Here is a 19534-nt window from a genome sequence, read left to right as displayed (position 1 = left end):
AAATCAAATATTTTTCACTTATTTTTTTGGAATTTGGAAGCTGAAGTTGAAGATGCAATTCTGTTTTGTTATAGTTTTGCAAAGAATATTTTGTTTGAATGAATTGAAAGTGAAAAAAGTAAAAAAAGCGTTTTAGGTAATTTTCAAGTTGTATTTGGAGTGAATGATAGCAAATAAAACCTACTATTATTTTATGAACTTCCTAAATTAGCAAGAAATAAGTATAAGACAAAACGCTTCCACCAGAAATAAAATAAAGCATAAAGGTCATATTAACAAATAAGCATCATCTTTACCCCTCCATTCCTAATGAGTAATGAGTTCTATGTCTTGAACTACTGCGTGACTGTAGCATCATGCGACGTGTTGGCAAATCCTTCTTGCTAAGAGATTCTATGCACAAAGATAATGGCACCAGTTTGCAAAGCCAACTGCAGATGCCCACCTCAATATGTGGGAATGTCCATAAGAAAATGAAATTGAAGAGACAAAATTCTTTTACCATACTGAATAAGCAAGGTCATATTAACAAATAAGCATCATCTTTACCCCTCCATTCCTAATGAGTAATGAGTTCTATGTCTTGAACTACTGCGTGACTGTAGCATCATGCGACGTGTTGGCAAATCCTTCTTGCTAAGAGATTCTATGCACAAAGATAATGGCACCAGTTTGCAAAGCCAACTGCAGATGCCCACCTCAATATGTGGGAATGTCCATAAGAAAATGAAATTGAAGAGACAAAATTCTTTTACCATACTGAATAAGCAAGTTGTTCTATCAAACCGGTTAGATGTCATAAGCTTCTTAAATCTTAACTACCAGCCTGCTATTTTGTCCTGCTATTCTTGATTTGATCATTTTAAGTGATTAATCCCACCAAAACAAAAACAAAAAACTGACAGCATTTGTTAGGAAACTACACAGCTTAGAAAAACTGCATTAAAATAGCATTTATTTATTGTAAAAAGGAAAAAGAATACCTTTTCGATTTTGTATGCTACTTTTAAATTCCTTGAATGTTCAGAGTTGTACCATAAAATTGGTTTATTTGAGAACCTTTTTAGAAACAACCAAGTTCGCTATGCTTCACGCCTCTAGCCTCATTGAACTCTTTCAATAAACCAGGTATATATACAGTTAATTTTTATATATACTTGATACTTTTTATGCCTTTTTGCTTAATGGGTAGTTTTTTTTTTTTTTTGGTCAATTACTTGATGAGTAGGCCTTTCATGTTTTCTTGTTCCATTTTTGTTTGTCAGCGTGCAACCCTGTGTAGAATGTAAATATGCTTGGTTTTAAAGATTCAATTTGTTTTTTTGGGAACCTTTTATGTAGTTGGGATTTTTATATTCTTGTCAGGGCTAATTAAAGGAAATTGCACAGGAAGAAAGATTCAATGGATCAAAGATCTCACCTGTAGTTCCAAGAGAACTTCAGTCGAGCACGGGTCCAACATTTTTGGGTTCTCATTACTGCGAAAAGCAAGAAGCATAACAAAATAGTCGCATTAGTTGAGTCTAAGAAAGGCACCATCTTCCTCAGTGCTTGGATTCTTTTTTACTGCAAGAAAGTGTAGCGGAGTATTAAATATTGAACTAACGACTTGTATTAAAGATTAAAAAAAGGGCAGCCCGGTGCACTAAGCTCCCGCTATGCGCGGGGTTCGGGGAAGGGCCGGACCACAAGGGTCTATTGTACGCAAACTTACCTTGCATTTTTGCAAGAGGCTGTTTCCACGGATCGAACCGACTTGTATTAAAGATTGAACTATGAAAATTTTCAGCTAGAATCACATATGAAAATGGCCTATTAGGATTAAGACACGAATTTATTACATATATAGAGAGCATGTTAACCCCAACCAGCATATCATGGAGGCACATCATAACCATGGCAATGTCATACTCCCCCAAACCTTGTACACAGGTTTGTAGCCTTTGGTATAATTGTTCATCTTTTCAAGTGTATGGTGAAGCAAACCAGCAGTATCGTATAAAAGGCATGCTACAATAGCATTGACATTATGCAATTTTCCATGCCCTATTGCTTGGCCAAATTCTACTGAATGCATCAACAGCGACCTGCAGAGAGAGAGAGAGAGAGAGGGGGGGGGGGGGGGGGGGGGGATTACATGAACGAAAATTAGATGGAAGAACAAAAATACAAAATATCCTTGAAGCAGATATAATATTCCAGACTACTGTGGTAGCTTCTTGGACCTGAAATTGAGCTCGACAACAGAAATGCCAAAAGAACCAGAAATTTAGAGATCTTTGACATTAATAGATAGAGCTGTAAAAGAATTAATAAATTCCTCAGCTTTCATAATCAACAAATATAAAAAGAGCAAAATTCAACAAATTGAGTTCATTCTTTACCTGATTTCTACTTAAAATATTTCTTTATTTTCCGATTCCTTTCAATACAGATTCCTGCATTTCAAGAATAACCAAATAATATAACTTTCCTTTGAGGACAAAGTAAATGATTGAACTTGAACTACACATAGGCTAAAATAGTACTTAGGCTCAAAATCAACATCATATTGGCAAGAGTTTAAGTTACATATACTAATTGCGTAAGGAATATTTACACCAAGTCTCATTTACCTGTTATAGAAGTAATCTTTCTTATCTTCAAGATCACATCCACAATTAAAGGAGGCATACCTGTAGTATATCCTTTGGCTGACCTGACAATGCAAAAAAAATTGTTTATACTAACGGTGTAAATCTATATCAATGGAGTGAAAAAGAATTAATAAAGTTCTCAGCTTTTATAAACAACAATGGAAAGAGGAAGCTTTTAATAGATTGTGTTCATTCTTTATCTGAGTTCTGCTCAAATGTTGCTTTCAATTCAGAAACCTACATTTCAAGAAAAACCAAATGATAAAAATTGAATTACACACATAGTACTGTATTTCAATTTTTCTTGCTCAATGGAAATAACTTACACTACAAAAAAAAACACTATGCTAAACAACAAGAAGAAAGCAACTGAATTGAAGAAGATTGCAAGGCCTACACTTGGAACCAATTAAAGACAAACCATTAGCTAGGAAAATGAAAAGCAAAGGACTATTGTGAAAGCCATAACAATTGAAAGATCTTTTTTTTTTTTTTCATTTCTTGGTAATTGTTTGATCAAAAGCAAAATGAGGAAAAGATGGTCGTAATCCCAGGGGTAAAATCCTTAGGGGTCATCTGGTACACGGACTAGATTATCCTGGGATAAAATAATCCCAAGGTTAGTGGGATAGGGTGGGATATCCCATCCTTAAGATTGTGCTTCATTTTATAATATGTTTGGTAGAAGGTATAAATTTATCCCATACCTTCTACCAAACATGGTACAAAAGATTAGTGCTAGGATATCCCAGCTTATACCATGCACCAAACGACCCCTTAAGGTTCAACCTATATTCTTGAACATATCAAATGGATAAGAAAAATAATTGAAACAAACAATTATACGACATGCACTATCAAGTGAGAAATTTAACTGGAGAAGTGTCACTTACAAGTGATGTTATGCCTTTGAAGCTGAAAAACTGTTGCAGGTTCAAATGAGTGTCACTCTACTGGGATGAACTTCTACCATGTTCTCCTTTCTTGAGATACTTAAGTGCTTCATCGCACACCTCGGATGTATCAGCATATACTCAAATATCTGATACTGCAAAAGCCAATCATGAACAAGCCAAATAATACTGCATAAATACATAATACTGCAAAATTAATTATAAGCTTCGCGCGAAAGAAAAGCAAGTAACTTCCAATTATGTCGTCTGATAGAACTTGAACTACACACATAGTACTTTAGTTAGGCTTTCACGTTCAAAGACCTAAGTGAATGCCATAAAACGTTAATACGACATCAACAAACTTCACAATGTCAATTCCAATGAAAATACAAATAAGTCGCACCTTCAATCATCCATTTTCCGTATAACAGGATAAGGTGAAGTTATTTCGGTAAATTACACCTGTGAATACCGACACTCATTTTTTGATTTTAAGACAAACACAAATGTGCATTATACATATTTTCAGCCATCTGCAGAGTCAGATTGCCCAATCATGCAAAATAATCAATCCCCTTGCAGTAGTCTTTTACTACAGTTCAAAAATTCTTTTAATAGTCTCAATCTCTTACCTCCATGCTTCATCGTCAAAATCTTCTTCCATAAACACCTTAAGCATATATAATCTGCTGAAAGGAAATTGCACATAGAATTGTGCATGCAGATTAGGTCTTACCCATCATCTAGTACCTACCAAATACCAAACGTTTCACGACAGAGAGTGAGAAAACTACAGCTTTCTAATGCAGATATGCGATGTCATCAAATGATAAATTCCCTTAATTTTCCTAGTAAATTTTAGTAATGAATGAGAAGCTAAAGGCAAGTGCAGATAAAGAACTACTAAACACATCTATTGTCTGTAAACAAAATTACACCAGGTAGCTTTCTGCTTTATTTCCTCATTTGTCTTGGAGTGGGAGATATACCTACAGTCTGTGGATTGGAATCCAAGATTCTTTTGATCAGTTTCTTTGCATTAGAGGAAAACCACAGTGGACATGTAAATTCAGTTTAATGTATCTGCAATCAAATCAATTCCTCATTCTTAGACTTTTGCCAATAATATTCACTTATCTCAACATTCTCTGTCAAGGGAAATACTCCTATATAATAGGAGTGCATTTTGGAATGACCAGAAATAAATGAGGACACCTTAAGGCAGATAACCAGAACGATTCCCATCATATGTTGCTAACAAAAATTTATGAACTATAAAGCAAGAAAAAAAAACTGAAATTTAAGAAAAGATTACCACTTTTACCATAGTAATTGACAGTTCGATTGCTTTTTAACCTTTAGAAAGGTCCTCAAATACCAGAGAAAAGCCATGAAGCTGCTGGTATAGGGGTTTGTCGATGCCAACTGCCAGGAATTAAGTTTTGCTTGCAAGAAAGTTCCTTTACACTTTCTTTCCGATAAGAAAACCGGGAGAGAAAGCAACCTGAGAAAAGGGAAAGATGGCGACAGAATATTACGAAGGAAAGGATGCTACTAGAATCATGTCAGGCAAGCAATGAAGGACTTTTTATGATACCAGTAATCTAAGTTCGCATAGATAGATTGAAAAAAAATACAGAAAGATAGGAGGAAAATGTAGCTTTGAAACTCTTCGATACAAAGACTGATTAACCTTTGAAAGTCTGAAGAGTAACAGATAAGAGCAAAAGAGAGGAACAAAAAGAAAAAAATGAAAGCCAACGAAATGTAGAGGTTGACCACTTCCAGTACTACGAAAAGTAACTACTTGATTCTACTATATGTAGTAACACAGAACTGAAGACATAGTAAAATCATAGACGGTTAAGTATATCAAACTCTTGCATGTGATAATTAAAAGCAGAAGCTAGATAAACATTATACTTTTAAACTGAATCTTTCCACTACCCCAACTGCAAGAAAACTCTTCCTTCACATAAATAAATCCACATAAACTTTCATAATTTAATTTTAAAAAATAAAAGGGGTACTGTACTTTCACTCTTCAAGAACTGATTCCCCCAATATCTGAGTTGTCAAACATATTTATTTAACATAGGTGGAGCCACATAGAATTACAAGAAGAAATACTTATCAAATAAAATAAAAAAAGGATTGAACGCTAACCGGATTTTTTTTTTCAAGAACGGAACTTTCCCAACATTTTGAGCTTCCAAACAATCTTGTTTAGCATGAATCTATATATAATTATAGAAACAAATAGGGACCAAAATAAAACTAAAAATAAAAAAAGGAAAATTATAACAGAAACAGTGAAATGAATAGCGAAGCTAATCGAGAGAAGGGCACATACTCTTATTTTCTATAATGACATGAAATATAACTGGAAGAAATTTGAGCCAGAAAAGAAGATCATACCTGAAATCGGAACACCCAACAGAGAAGATGAAGAGAACTGAAAGAGTAGTGTTTGAAGGACTGAATAAAAATAAATATCGTGCAAAACGAACAGATTGAATACGAAAAATAAAAACAAAAGGATGGAAATGAATGTTGAAGAACATTGCAGAGAAAGTTAGGCAAACTTATAACGATATCAACCATGAAATTGACAAAATCTGAAGAAAATCGGTAGAAAATTAGGGGAAAAGTCAGATAAAAAAACTTAAACCTGAAATTGCAACACCCGTGACCCAAGTGAGAAGATGTTTTCAAAGAGCAGCCGCTGATGGAGATAAGAGGATTCAGGAGAGGAGTCCATGTTTTTTGAAGAGAAGAGATGAATGAACTGATTCTTCCAGAATTGTGGTGAGAAAAGCCAAGTATGGCTCTTCTATATAGTAGAAAAATATATTCCCTAGTAGAAATAGAAACTCAAAAGTAACTTGTGAAGGATCTAATTTCCTATTGCTGCTGTAATTGCATTCATATTGGATCTTAAAATTGTTACTAGAGGGTGATGCCCGTGCTGCGCAAGGGCCCAAAGCTAAGATCTACCCATCAAATGCAATTTAGATTTCATTCCTTCGGATTAACAACTTTGATATGGTTTGCAGGCTTAGCACAAGGAAGGAAAATTGCAGATATCTGTGTAATGTTTATACTAAAAACATATGTTTCTCATTCTAACATCTCATACTTCAATTGAATTATACTACATTTGCCTCCCAACAGAGCTAATATAAAATTGCCTTCACCAACCACAATCAGCTCATAGACTGGGAATCTTGTCCAACTGCTACATATAAACTTATCAACACCAATGGAAGTGCCTGGTGGAACAATTCCCGCTAAAGACACCTCTCACTCGCATAAAAGTTGAAAAGATCAGATATCTCCAGTCTTCAACTTTCAAAATTTCCATACCATGCAAACAGCAAGGTAGGAGAAATTGGAAGTCTATCAGCAAACGGTTATCAGATTCTAAACAACATCTGAAATTATAAACGAAATGAATGAACTCATACAGTGGTGAAATGATTTGAACTTCTAGCAAAATCAGTAAACTGTAATGTTGCATAAAAAAATTCTAATATACATCTGAAAAGCTGTTGAAAGGAACTCAAGAATGCTACTGCATTTCAAATTCCTAATAGGCTAACAAATCAGCGGTCTGCAAAAAAGTCCACGGACGATAACATTGTTCTGGCTTGAATATACCCAGCTCTTCCTTTTCTATCTTAATTGCATAAGTCAAACGCCATACAATCAAAATTTAGTCAGCAGTAACCAAAAGATTGTCCTTTGGCAAGGCTCCTAACCTTGAGGTAACTAAAGCTTCAGCTCCAAAATCACACTATAGTTACATAGGCAATACCAGTACGAAAAGTATATCAAAAGTATATCAGGAGAGAAGACAATTTACACATAATTAGGACCTAAAGAAAAAAATCAAACGAACCCCAAGTCTCGTTTATGGGACACCTAATTCGTCGTTGGATCTTCCTGATCTACATTTAAAAAAAAAAAAAGAAAAAAGTTAGTCACCACAATTTCTAGTAAACTTTGCTAAAATTCATGGTTGAGAAGACTCCACTATCCATTCGATGTCACTTTTCCCCTCAATCAGTCAGAATAACTTTCAAAACTCAAGTTTTAGAAGATTTTACCATCTACTCAGAATCACCATTTTTAACCATAAGCAAAAGCAATTCGGTTAAGAAGAATCGACCATTAAAATTTTTTGATGGAAGATTCCAGTCATTAATTCAAATAATCTTTTCCTAGAATTTAGCTCAAGCAAATACTGTTTGCAAAAACTCAAATTCAAAAATTTAACCCAAACCTATTATTTGATTTGATAAATTTGATCAAGTCAAATAAAAAACGATGAAAGAATACTGGAAAACATAATGCCTTTGGAAATGTTTTGTGATAGTTGCTCGAGGATCCATGATCAAAAATTGTATTGCAATCTTTGAGGGCTTTTTGTCCCTTTATTTGTCAGCATCGCTGACAAACCAAGCGGTATATCAGAAGAACACTGTTGGAGGTGGCAAACTGATAGAATGCTCCCAAGTGTTCAGAAATCAACTGATATCTATGCCTTTATTAACTTAAATCTCTTAGTGTTCTAAGGCTAGATAAGTATGTTTTACAATTTCAAGCTACTATTTCAACTTTGATTTTTACTTACTTTCTTCAAAGTAAAGGTAAACCACAATGAGAACTTCATATAGTGAGAACATTACTGCAGTGCTAGACCCAATGAAAAGAAGGGGAAGATAAACCGCAAGCATTTCGAGAAAATGCATATGCAAAGAAGTTCAATTTGGTCATGGTTACATCATCAACTCAATGAAAAATGAAAAATCTGAATTCGGAACTCCAATATAATGACCAGCAGAATTCTTTTCCCTTAGTTCTATTATCCAAGATATATTGTTTTGAAGTCCAAGGCTAAATATTGAGTTCAAGAATTCTTAAAAGAATGAAACTGTCAAGATTGAAAGTGCAAGAGGGGGGTGAATTGTTAAAAAATTTCGCTCTGTTAGTCGACTAGGTTAAGCCAGTAGTCGACTACCTACTCAGTGAATATTAAGGCAAGGTGCAGAAAATAAATGACACATATTTTATACTGGTTCAGATTCAATGTGAATCCTAGTCCAGTCCCCTTGGGTTGCAAGGGTGATCTTTGCAGCTCTTTTATAAGATTTGGTACAATGAATGTTTTGAATGAAGTTCCTACGTCTACACTCAAAACACTCTTATTCTTTTTTATACAAAGCCTCACAAACTGTAACTCTCCTTTCTTTCTTATTACACTATGAATCACACAGACTAACAATGTTTGTTTGAAAGTAAAGCAGAGCAATGAAGGTAATGAGACAATTGCATAAGTCTTGCGTTTTGTGAAGCAGCCCTTTTATATTGTTTTAGCAGAGAGTTCAACCCAAGGGATTTGATCCTTGGAAATGGAATCAGAGATCCTATTTCCAAGAATAATACTGAGCTGTTGCTGCTTTCCTTGTGTGTCGAGGCAGCAGCAGATTTCTTACACCTCATGAGATATGCCTTTGATATTTTTCCTTCTTGAAACGATTTGATGCTGCTGAAATATTTCCTCTTTATTGTGCAGATGTGTTTTTCTTTTCTTGAAAGATATGCGGCTGAAGATTACAGCTGGTTGTCCTAACCACGTTTGGGCTAGGAAGCCATTTGTCGAGTGAGCCCAGCTCGTTGGGGCTGTTCTGTGGGCTTCCAATTTGTTGGGACTGTTTTGTGGACTCACATATATTCCTTATGTGATTTAATTACTATACCTGCACAAGTAAAATTGTCATCATAAAAACTTGACACTAACAATCTCCCCCTTTTTGAGGATGACAATTTTAGACAAGGTGTAGTCAACTTCCCTGTAACGGATGCTCCCCCTGAATAGGTGGAGGCTCCCCCTGACTAGTCGACTATTCCTTGTAGGCTCCCCTAAGCAGTTGACTGGTATTCTCCCCCTTTGGCATCACTCAAAAAAAACATCACAACAAACAACACAAAGGCAGAGGCAAAGAACCAGTAAACAAACAACACACCAAAACAGGTAAAAACAAAAGACAAATAGCAAATGACAAAAAGTGACTAGCAGCACTGCTAAGCATAAGTTCCACAAAAAAACATTGTTTAAACAGTTCAAAAAAAACTAAAAACTATTCTTGATGGCAGAAGACTGGACGACGAAGAAAGTAGGCTAATATATTCACAATAGCATCCTTCATTTCCGTCAGCGGGGTAGTAAGACGTTCAGGCATAGCAGCAACACTAGCTTGAAGCTTGGTGGACAGTTTGACCACTTCCTTAATAACAGCATCCAGTTTCAGCCTCAGCTTAGAGACATCAGCACATGTTTCCTTAGTCACATCACGAATCTTCTCCACTTGAAACAATGTGGATGCCATTAAGTCTTTGATGGAAACTCAATTTTTTCATCCATAGCAGAAAGTTTGGCGAGAAGTTCGTCATAGCATTCAGAGGAGATAGCAGAGGGATTTGATTTCTTCCCTTTGGTGGAGGGACCAGGTTGAGATGCCTCATAGACATCTTTTAACAATCAGGAATCATTGCTCAAAACATATCCCATGCTACCAAACGCCGTAGAGTTGTAGCATTGCTTAACTAGAGTGATGGGATAGTCGACTAAGTCGATTTTGTGTACTTCTAGGATGTGGGAGATAAGCATACCATATGGGAGACTAGAAGGATTTGAAGCGCACTCAATCATATAATTGATAACAATGGAGGACAAATTAATCTTTTTCTTGGACAGAAGGCAAAATGCAAAAATAGCATCAAGCTGGGAGATGGTAGAGTAGGACCCAGCACGAGGAACAATGGTAGTAGCAACCATACATGCACACGAGCCTCAAACGAGATATTGGATGGACCAATTTGAACAGGAATAGAGGAGGAATTTGAGAGGGTTTTTTTAACATCGTCAAAAGACACTTCAAGAGATTAAGGCCAAAAAAAATTGGGTAATTCCGAAAAACCAAAGCAGGTGCAACAAAAAATAGAGTCAAGAACAGAGCAATTTAGCACAATATGAGTGCCAAGAACCAAAGTTTCAAGTTCATTAGCTTTAGAAGACCTAAGATTGGCATAGAACATGCGAACAGGAATTTCATAGACATGCGGAGGGGTTTTAAAAAAGTCTTCCCATCCTTGATAGACAAACAGTTGTTTAACCTTACAACTTAGAGAGAGCATAAGGTCAAGATCGACATTCCTACCAGAAACGATGGTTTTGTCCTCAAGAGACGAGAACAGTGCCTGATGATGGTCATCCCAAAATTTCTTCCGAAGATCAAGAGGTTTATCACAGAGTGTTTTGAGTTTCTTGGAGGAGGTGGAGCATGCAGCCTTAGAAAGGGCTCGCTTTCCAAGATTACAAATGGGAACTAAGTCGGAGTCGTCAGAGGAAGAAGGGTCATCGGAGATGACGGGGTCATGAGGAGGAGAGGGGAGATTCTTACCCATTTCCTGTAGCCTTGAGCTTTGACGGGTGGAGGGGGTAGGGGTTTTCGCGGTTTTCGCCATTGAAGAGATGAGAAGATGAACGGAAGGTTTGGAAGAGAAATGTGAGGAGGAAGATGAAAAAGGGTTATGGGGATACGGGTAAAAGGTTGTATGGAAAAGCAAAAAGGTTTTATGGAAAAGGTAAAAAGTAAATATGGGAAGATGGGAATGTCATAAATTTGATGGGAATACAATTTATGGAAAAGATTTGAGTAGCCGAAAATCTTGGCACGGTTTGTTAGAAATTTAGACAGATTTATCAATAATTCCCAAAGAGCTTCTTAGCATGCAGAAACGTTCCTCAAGAAGGGGTTTAGTAAAAATATCAGCCAGCTGGTTTTCAGTGTTAACAAACACTATTTCAAAAACTCCCTGAGCAACATGATTTCTGATAAAATGATGCTTAATATCTATATACTTGGCCCTAGAATGATGCACAGGATTTTTAGATAGACAGATAGCACTCGAATTATCACAGAAATGTTTTACAGGTTTAAAAAACAAGTCATAATCACTTAGTTGATAAGACATCCAAATTAGCTGTGTGCAACATTGACCAACAGCTATATATTCAGCCTCAATAGTAAATAAAGAGATTGATCCCTGTTTTTTGCTATTTCAGGAAATAAGAGATTTTCCTAGAAGATGACAAGTACCACTGGTACTTTTTCTATCATCTTTATCACCTGCAAAATCTGCATCTGAAAAACCTTCAAGCGTAAATCAGTGGTGTTAGGATACCATAAACCATAGTTAGTTGTTCCATGAAGATATCTAATGATATGTTTAACGGCAGTAAGATGAGATTCCTTTGGAGCAGCTTGGAATCTAGCACACCTGCACACACTGAACATAATATCTGGTCGACTAGCAGTTAGATAAAGCAATGATCCAATCATACCACGATACTTGATTTCATCAACAGGTTTCCCTTGTTCATCCTTATCAAGAGAGCAAGTAGGACTCATTAGAGTTCCCATTGCTTTTGAGTCAAACATCCAAAATTTTTGGACGAGTTCTTTAGCATACTTAGCTTGACATATAAATATTCCAGTGTCAGTTTGATGGATTTGTAGTCCCAAGAAGAATTTTAATTCTCCCATCATACTCATTTTGAACTCGCTTTGCATAAGATCAGAAAATTCCTTGCACATAGAGGGGTTAGAGCTTCCAAAGATAATATCATCAACATATATTTGTATGATAAGATTTCCTAAGGAGGATCGTTTAATGAAAAGAGTTGTATCGATCTTTCCTCAAAAAAATCCATGGCTTACCAAGAATGAGCTTAAGCGATCATACCATGCCCTAGGTGCTTGTTTAAGACCATATAAAGCTTTACTTAATTTAAAAACGTGATAAGGAAATTTTAAGTTTTCAAAACCTGGCGGCTGTTTGACGTATACCTCTTCTTCAATAAACCCATTTAAGAAAGCGCTTTTGACATCCATTTGAAAAAGTTTGAATTTTTTAAAAGAAGCATATGCAAGCAAAATTCTTATGGATTCCAACCTGGCAACAGGAGCAAAAGTTTCATCATAGGCAACACCTTCCTGTTGTGAATATCCTTGAGCAACGAGTCGGGCTTTGTTTCTAACTACTTCTCCAGCCTCATTTAGCTTGTTTCTGTATACCCATTTTGTGCCAATGATTGAAGCATTCTTAGGTTTGGGAACTAGATTCCACACTTTGTTCTTTTCAAATTGATCAACTTTCTTTGGTTCGCATTGAGAAATAAGAGCAAGATTTACGTTATATTTAGTAGATGCTCTAGTTTTCCTCCCTTCATGGATGCCTCCAATAACAAATTTCTTTGGATAGTCAGGTTCACTTCTCCATTCGTTTGGAACTACTCCAATAGTAACATCAGTCGACTGAGGTTCATCAGAAGTCGACTCACAGGGTGCCTTTTCTTCAATGGGTTTTGTAACCACTGCAGTAAGTATTTGACTGTCTTCTCCATCTGCAATTTTCCTTTTCTCGGCCATGTTATTAGTATCATCAAATACAACATGAATAGACTCTTCAATAGATAAAGTACGTTTATTATAAATTCTATAAGATCTACTAGTAGGAGAGTAACCAAGAAATATACCTTCATCACTTTGAGGATCAAACTTACCAAGATTTTCTTTCCCATTATTGTGAACAAAACACTTACATCCAAAAGGATGAAAGTAGCTAATATTTGGTTTTTTACCCGTCCATAGCTCATACGGAGTTTTCTTAAGAATTGGTCTAATTAGGCATCTATTCAAAATATGACACGTTGTACTTACCGCTTCTGCCCAAAAGTGATGTGGTAGGCTTGTTTCTATGATCATTGTTCTTGCCATATCTTGAAAAGTTCTATTCTTTCGTTCAACTACACCATTTTGTTGTGGAGATCGAGGTGAGGAGAAATTGTGTGTGTATCCTTGATCATTACAGAATTCCTCAAAGGCTTTATTTTCAAATTCTCCTCCATGATCACTTCTAATGAAAGTGATGTAATATCCCTTCTCATGCTGAATTTTCTCACAAAAAAACTTAAAATTCTTTAAAGTATCATCTTTATGAGCAAGAAATATTACCCAAGTAAAACGAGAGAAGTCATCTATAATAACAAATGCGTACCTTTTTCCTCCAATGATAGCAGTTCTAGAAGGGCCGACTAAATCCATATGAAGTAATTGCAGGGGCTTTGATGTAGACACAATATCTTTAGAACAAAAGGAGTTTCTAGTTTGTTTACCTTTTTGACACGAATCGCATAAGTGATCTTTTGTGTAGTTGAGTTTTGGCAATCCTATTACAAGATCATGTCTTGCTAGTTTTTCAATTAATCGCATACTAGCATGCCCAGGCTTCTTGTGCCACATCCACGGATCTTCTCTCATTAATGCCAAGCATATATGACCTTTAGCGTTTTTGATAGAGTCCAGAGTGTACACATTTTTATTTCTGCTTCCAGGAAGAATCTTTGTTCCAGAGAAGTCTTCTATGACACAAGCTGATTTACTAAATCTTATCTCAAGATCTGAATCACATAGCTGACTTACACTTAACAAGTTATACTTACTTCACCAACCAAACATTTGAAATGTCATAGGAATTATTGAAAGCAATAGTACCAATACCAATTACCGTTCCAGTTGAATTGTCTCCAAAAGTTACCAATCCTCCATCAAACTCAGCGATTGATTTGAATAGATTTTTGTCACCTGTCATATGTTTTGAACACGCACTGTCTAGATACCATTTTCCCTTTTTATTTTTCTTGTGGTGTTCCTGCAAGACAAAAATTTTATTCTTGTTTAGGTACCCAAGAGTTCTTGGGTCCTTGATGGTTAGTTTCAAAATATTTGATTTTCTTGGGTTTCCATATCCAACCAGGTGCAGTTGAAAAATGAAATTTACAGTTATAATAGTTATGCCAAGTTTTCCACAGCAAAAACATGTTTGAAAAGATTTTCTTTCCACAATATAGGAATCGGCTGAACTGTGCATTCCAGATTTCCTTTCAGTTCTTTTAAGAGTTCTAGTTGACTTATCAGTGTTCAAATAGCCAGTTTTCTTTCCTTCAAAATTTCCAGTTAATTGCACAACCTTTTTCCCAGTAAACTTGTGTGTATTTGATTGGTTTGACTTGACATGGTTATGGTTGGAAGGTTTTAATAAGATATCTAATCTAGATTGTAGATTGTAAACTTCATTTTGGATTGAATTTTTTTCTTTTTCACAAATTTCTAATCTTGATTCCCATTCCTTTTTCTCTCTCTTCAGTTTTCTATATTCATCAAAGACATTATTTAGATCTATAATAGTTTGATCTAATAATTCTTGAGTTTCTTCACATTTAGCACAGGAATGAGAACTTACCTTGCTGCCTTCTTCGAGAGCCATGAAACATATATTTTCACCTTCTTCAGATTCTTCATCTGAGATCTCATCTTCACTCCAACTGCTGAAAGCTCTTTGTTTTTTATAGCCTCTGGTTGGTTTCTTTCTTATCTCAGGACATTCAGACGCAATATGGCCATATTTTCAACATTCATAACATTTTCCGTCAGTCTTTTGCTGTCCAGTGGGGTTCTTGCCTTTTCTAAAGTTTGAGCTTCCTTTTCTGTTGCTTCTTGATCTTCTCATGGCTTCTATCACATGCCTCGAAATCATGGCTACTTCTTCCTCTTTAAAATCATCATCAGATTCTTCAACTTGAGCCTTGAATGCGACCACTTTCTTCTTTTCGTCCTTCTGGTATCTTTGGATATGATTCTTTTCAAAAGCTATAAGATTTCCTCTTAATTCATCATAAGTGAATTTATCCAGATTTCCGTCTTCAAGAACAATGGCTTTGGTTTCCTAAGTCTTTGGCAGACTTCTGACAAGCTTTCTAACTTGTTGTGAGTTGGTATAGGTTACTCCAAGCGATTTGAGTTCTCCAATAATCTTGCTGAATCTTGTGAACATTGATTCGATGTTCTCATCATCTTTCATCATGAAGGCTTCATAGTCGTGTCTTAGAACATCAATTTTTGTTTCTCTTACTTTTGATGTTCCTTCATAAGTGACCTCAAGTTTATCCCACATTTCCTTGGCAGTATCACAATTTGAAATTTTTGCATACTCTTCTCCACTCACTGCACAGTAGAGCAAGGCTATTGCTCTTGCATTTATTTGTAGAGTCTCTTGTTGTTCTTTAGTAATGTCGTGTGACTCTAGATCAATTGCTGAAACTTCTACATCTTCTTTGTTTTCAGTGTTCGCTCTGGGAATGGGTTTAGGTCCTTTTTTAATCACGACCCAGGCTTGATAATCAGTTGATTGCACGAATATTTTAAACCTTTCCTTCCAGTGGCCATAACGTTCACCATTAAAGTATGGTGGTCTTGTTGTGGAGTGCCCATCTTGCAATATTGCTCCAGGAATCTGATATCCAGCCATTTGATCTTTTCTCACGTGCGGTTAAGCACTGAAGGTGAGACCGTGCTCTGATACCAAATGAAAGTGCAAGAGGGGGGGGTGAATTGTTAAAAACTTTCGCTCTGTTAGTCGACTAGGTTAAGCCAGTAGTCGACTACCTACTCAGTGAATATTAAGGTAAGGTGCAGAAAATAAATGACACATATTTTATACTGGTTCAGATTCAATGTGAATCCTAGTCCAGTCCCCTTGGGTTGCAAGGGTGATCTTTGCAGCTCTTTTATAAGATTTGGTACAATGAAGGTTTTGAATGAAGTTCCTACGTCTACACTCAAAACACTCTTATTCTTTTTTATACAAAGCCTCACAAACTGTAACTCTCCTTTCTCTCTTATTACACTATGAATCACACAGACTAACAATGTTTGTTTGAAAGTAAAGCAGAGCAATGAAGGTAATGAGACAATTGCATAAGTCTTGCGTTTTGTGAAGCAGCCCTTTTATATTGTTTTAGCAGAGAGTTCAACCCAAGGGATTTGATCCTTGGAAATGGAATCAGAGATCCTATTTCCAAGAATAATACTGAGTTGTTGCTGCTTTCCTTGTGTGTCGAGGCAGCAGCAGATTTCTTACACCTCATGAGATATGCCTTTGATATTTTTCCTTCTTGAAACGATTTGATGCTGCTGAAATATTTCCTCTTTATTGTGCAGATGTGTTTTCCTTTTCTTGAAAGATATGCGGCTGAAGATTACAGCTGGTTGTCCTAACCACGTTTGGACTAGGAAGCCATTTGTCGAGTGAGCCCAGCTCGTTGGGGCTGTTCTGTGGGCTTCCAATTTGTTGGGGCTGTTTTGTGGACTCACATATATTCTTTATGTGATTTAATTACTATACCTGCACAAGTAAAATTGTCATCATAAAAACTTGACACTAACAAAGATTTGAACAAACTTACCGAACTTCAGCTAGTAATCTTAGTTTCCTCAGCTTTGATCCTCAATTTATGCCTTACGACATCAGTTTCCTGTAATTATATGATACACGTAAACACGCCGGATTAATTACGATATTACGTAATTACAAAAAAAACAGCCTTTGAACATCTTGCATTACTTGTTATTGGGATCTTGATGCTGATTTGTTTTCTGGATTCACATTTGTGCATTCTCACACGGTTTCTGGTTTTCTGCATTCTCAATATATTGAGTGTCTGGTGACAAATCTTTTACTTGAGTTGTCCAACTAAGCTCTTGTGATGAGTACTTTTACATAACATCTTGTGATGGGATCTGTGATTGTTTGACGCAGTTGTATGCTAAAGACATTACACCTGATGATAAGCAGGAGCTTGATAAGGCTTCACAAAAGAAGGTAATATTGATGTCTAGTTACTTGATGCATGTGCTTTTACTAGAATGAAATATTATGATTTGTACCTTTAATGTCTGGTGCCTTTTCAAAAGCATGGAAAGGTTTGAAGAAATCGACGACTTTAATGTTGACCAGCCTTTTGCACGTATATCTCAATTAATTTAGTCAACTGCAAAGAACATCTTAACTAATTTAATCATCTCGAAGAACTACTTAGCCAACACCAAGTTTAGCATCTCAGGTCACCACACCCATGTGGATTTCATCCACTAACACGCACTTTAGAGTCAAGTGTTTGTGGCCAACTCAGTTAGAACAGACATAAAATCCAATCTTTTTATTCCTTTTTTTGACAAGTGGCATAAAATATTCAATCTTTAGCTTCAAGCAACAAACCAGCCTTAAAGTGGAAGAGAAACAACGCCCCTTAGTCAATCCAAAAACTAAAATCACAGAACTTCATCAACACTAAATCGAGAGTACACAGCATCAAAGACTACACTTAGGACGGATTTTTTCCTCTGAAACTAAAATCTTTTTTCAAAGGCCATCAAGGATGATGATGCACAAGCTATTCTTGGTTCTGGTTAAATCAAATTTTCTTCTCATGTTGTATATGCAGAGGCAATGGAAACAGAAAGATTAGCCCCGCTCAACCTGATTGTGATGTTTCCAATCTTTTTATTCCTTTTTTAAATAAGTGGCACAAAAAATTCAATCTTTAGCTTCAAGCAATAAACCAGCCTTAAAATGGAAGAGAAACAACGCCCCTTAGTCAATCCAAAAACTAAAATCACAGAACTTCATCAACACTAAATCGAGAGTACACAGCATCAAAGACTACACTTAGGACGGATTTTTTCCTCTGAAACTAAAATCTTTTTTCAAAGGCCATCAAGGATGATGATGCACAAGCTATTCTTGGTTCTGGTTAAATCAAATTTTCTTCTCATGTTGTATATGCAGAGGCAATGGAAACAGAAAGATTAGCCCCGCTCAACCTGATTGTGATGTTTCCAATCTTTTTATTCCTTTTTTAAATAAGTGGCACAAAAAATTCAATCTTTAGCTTCAAGCAATAAACCAGCCTTAAAGTGGAAGAGAAACAACGCCCCTTAGTCAATCCAAAAACCAAAATCACAAAACTTCATCAACACTAAATCGAGAGTACACAGCATCAAAGACTACACTTCGGACTGATTTTTTCCTCTGAAGCTAAAATCTTTTTTCAAAGCCCATCAAGGACAATGATGCACAAGCTATTCCTCTGGTTAAATCAAATTTTCTTCTCATGTTGTATATGCAGAGGCAATGGAAACAGAAAGATTAGCCCCGCTCAACCTGACTATGATGTTTCCAATCTTTTAGGTTCTCCTCCTTTTGTGCTTATGTCTCATCACCGGTGAAAATTAGAAAATAAGGGCTATCTAAAAATGTATTAGTGATGTAATGCTAATACATCTGTCAACCACTATACGTACAACCCAGCTTGCCAGCAAAATATGACTCTTCTTGTAATCAAAATGCCAAAGATATCATGTGATTTTGAGCTATATTGACTGCCAAAATTACATCTTACTTTTTAAAGTTTTTTCTTCCCTATATTTCATGGAGTATAAAACAGACATAACAAAAAATGGACAGGATTTCCCTGAATAAGTAAAAGAAACTAACATATAAAGGTAAAAGAAAAAAAAAAGGTAATATCCCTGATTATGAGATTTCGTATCTGCACAAATGAACCTGTGTAATTTTATCCCTAAAATTGAGCGAAATACAGAATAAGCACTTGATAACTTTCTCGATTTAGTGCACTATGGCAAGTATATGGTAATATTGAGAAAATTCTTACCTTTATATATGTAGTTTATATTCAATAAAAATGCTTCATAGTTGTTCCCAGAGATTGAATCTCTAGTCTCTAGAGAACAGAGAGAAGCAAGTGTATGTGGTGTCTGCTAAGAGATAAGCCACGTGGGTTGAGTAAGAGCCCGTTTGGATGGGCTTACAGCTTAAAGTCGTTTGCAGCTTATAAGCTGAAAAAAATAAGTTGGGGTAGTCCAACTTTTTTTTTTTGGCTTATAAGCTGATAAACTAAGTCAAATGAGTCCAATTATTTTTTTGAGCTTATTTTAAGCATAAAATGACTTTAAGCTGGCCAGCCAAATACTCAAAAAAGCTGAAAACAGCTTATAAGCCAACTTATAAGCCAAT

At 35.9% G+C, this 19534-nt stretch overlaps 1 long non-coding RNA gene across 13 annotated transcripts; it reads right to left on the bottom strand.

Moving 5' to 3' along the window:
- Window positions 1–39: 39 nt before the first annotated feature.
- Window positions 40–19308, bottom strand: LOC132605624 (uncharacterized). Of its 13 annotated transcripts, XR_009569256.1 has the most exons (13): window positions 19173–19308; window positions 17386–17489; window positions 17063–17279; window positions 16905–16973; window positions 5951–7482; window positions 4848–5036; window positions 4522–4615; window positions 4165–4275; window positions 3530–3684; window positions 2616–2698; window positions 2385–2438; window positions 2226–2298; window positions 40–2087 (listed from the first exon to the last, which is right to left on the bottom strand). It is a non-coding gene; the product is annotated as an uncharacterized LOC132605624 (long non-coding RNA). The 13 variants fall into 13 exon arrangements; XR_009569252.1 differs by lacking the exon at window positions 2226–2298 and having other exon boundaries at window positions 4165–4221; XR_009569253.1 differs by lacking the exon at window positions 2226–2298 and having other exon boundaries at window positions 3530–3718; window positions 4165–4218.
- Window positions 19309–19534: the final 226 nt, after the last annotated feature.

Source organism: Lycium barbarum, chromosome 8, assembly GCF_019175385.1.
Source record: "Lycium barbarum isolate Lr01 chromosome 8, ASM1917538v2, whole genome shotgun sequence".
Lineage (NCBI taxonomy): Eukaryota > Viridiplantae > Streptophyta > Magnoliopsida > Solanales > Solanaceae > Lycium > Lycium barbarum.
This window is presented reverse-complemented; position numbering and strand designations above follow the sequence as displayed.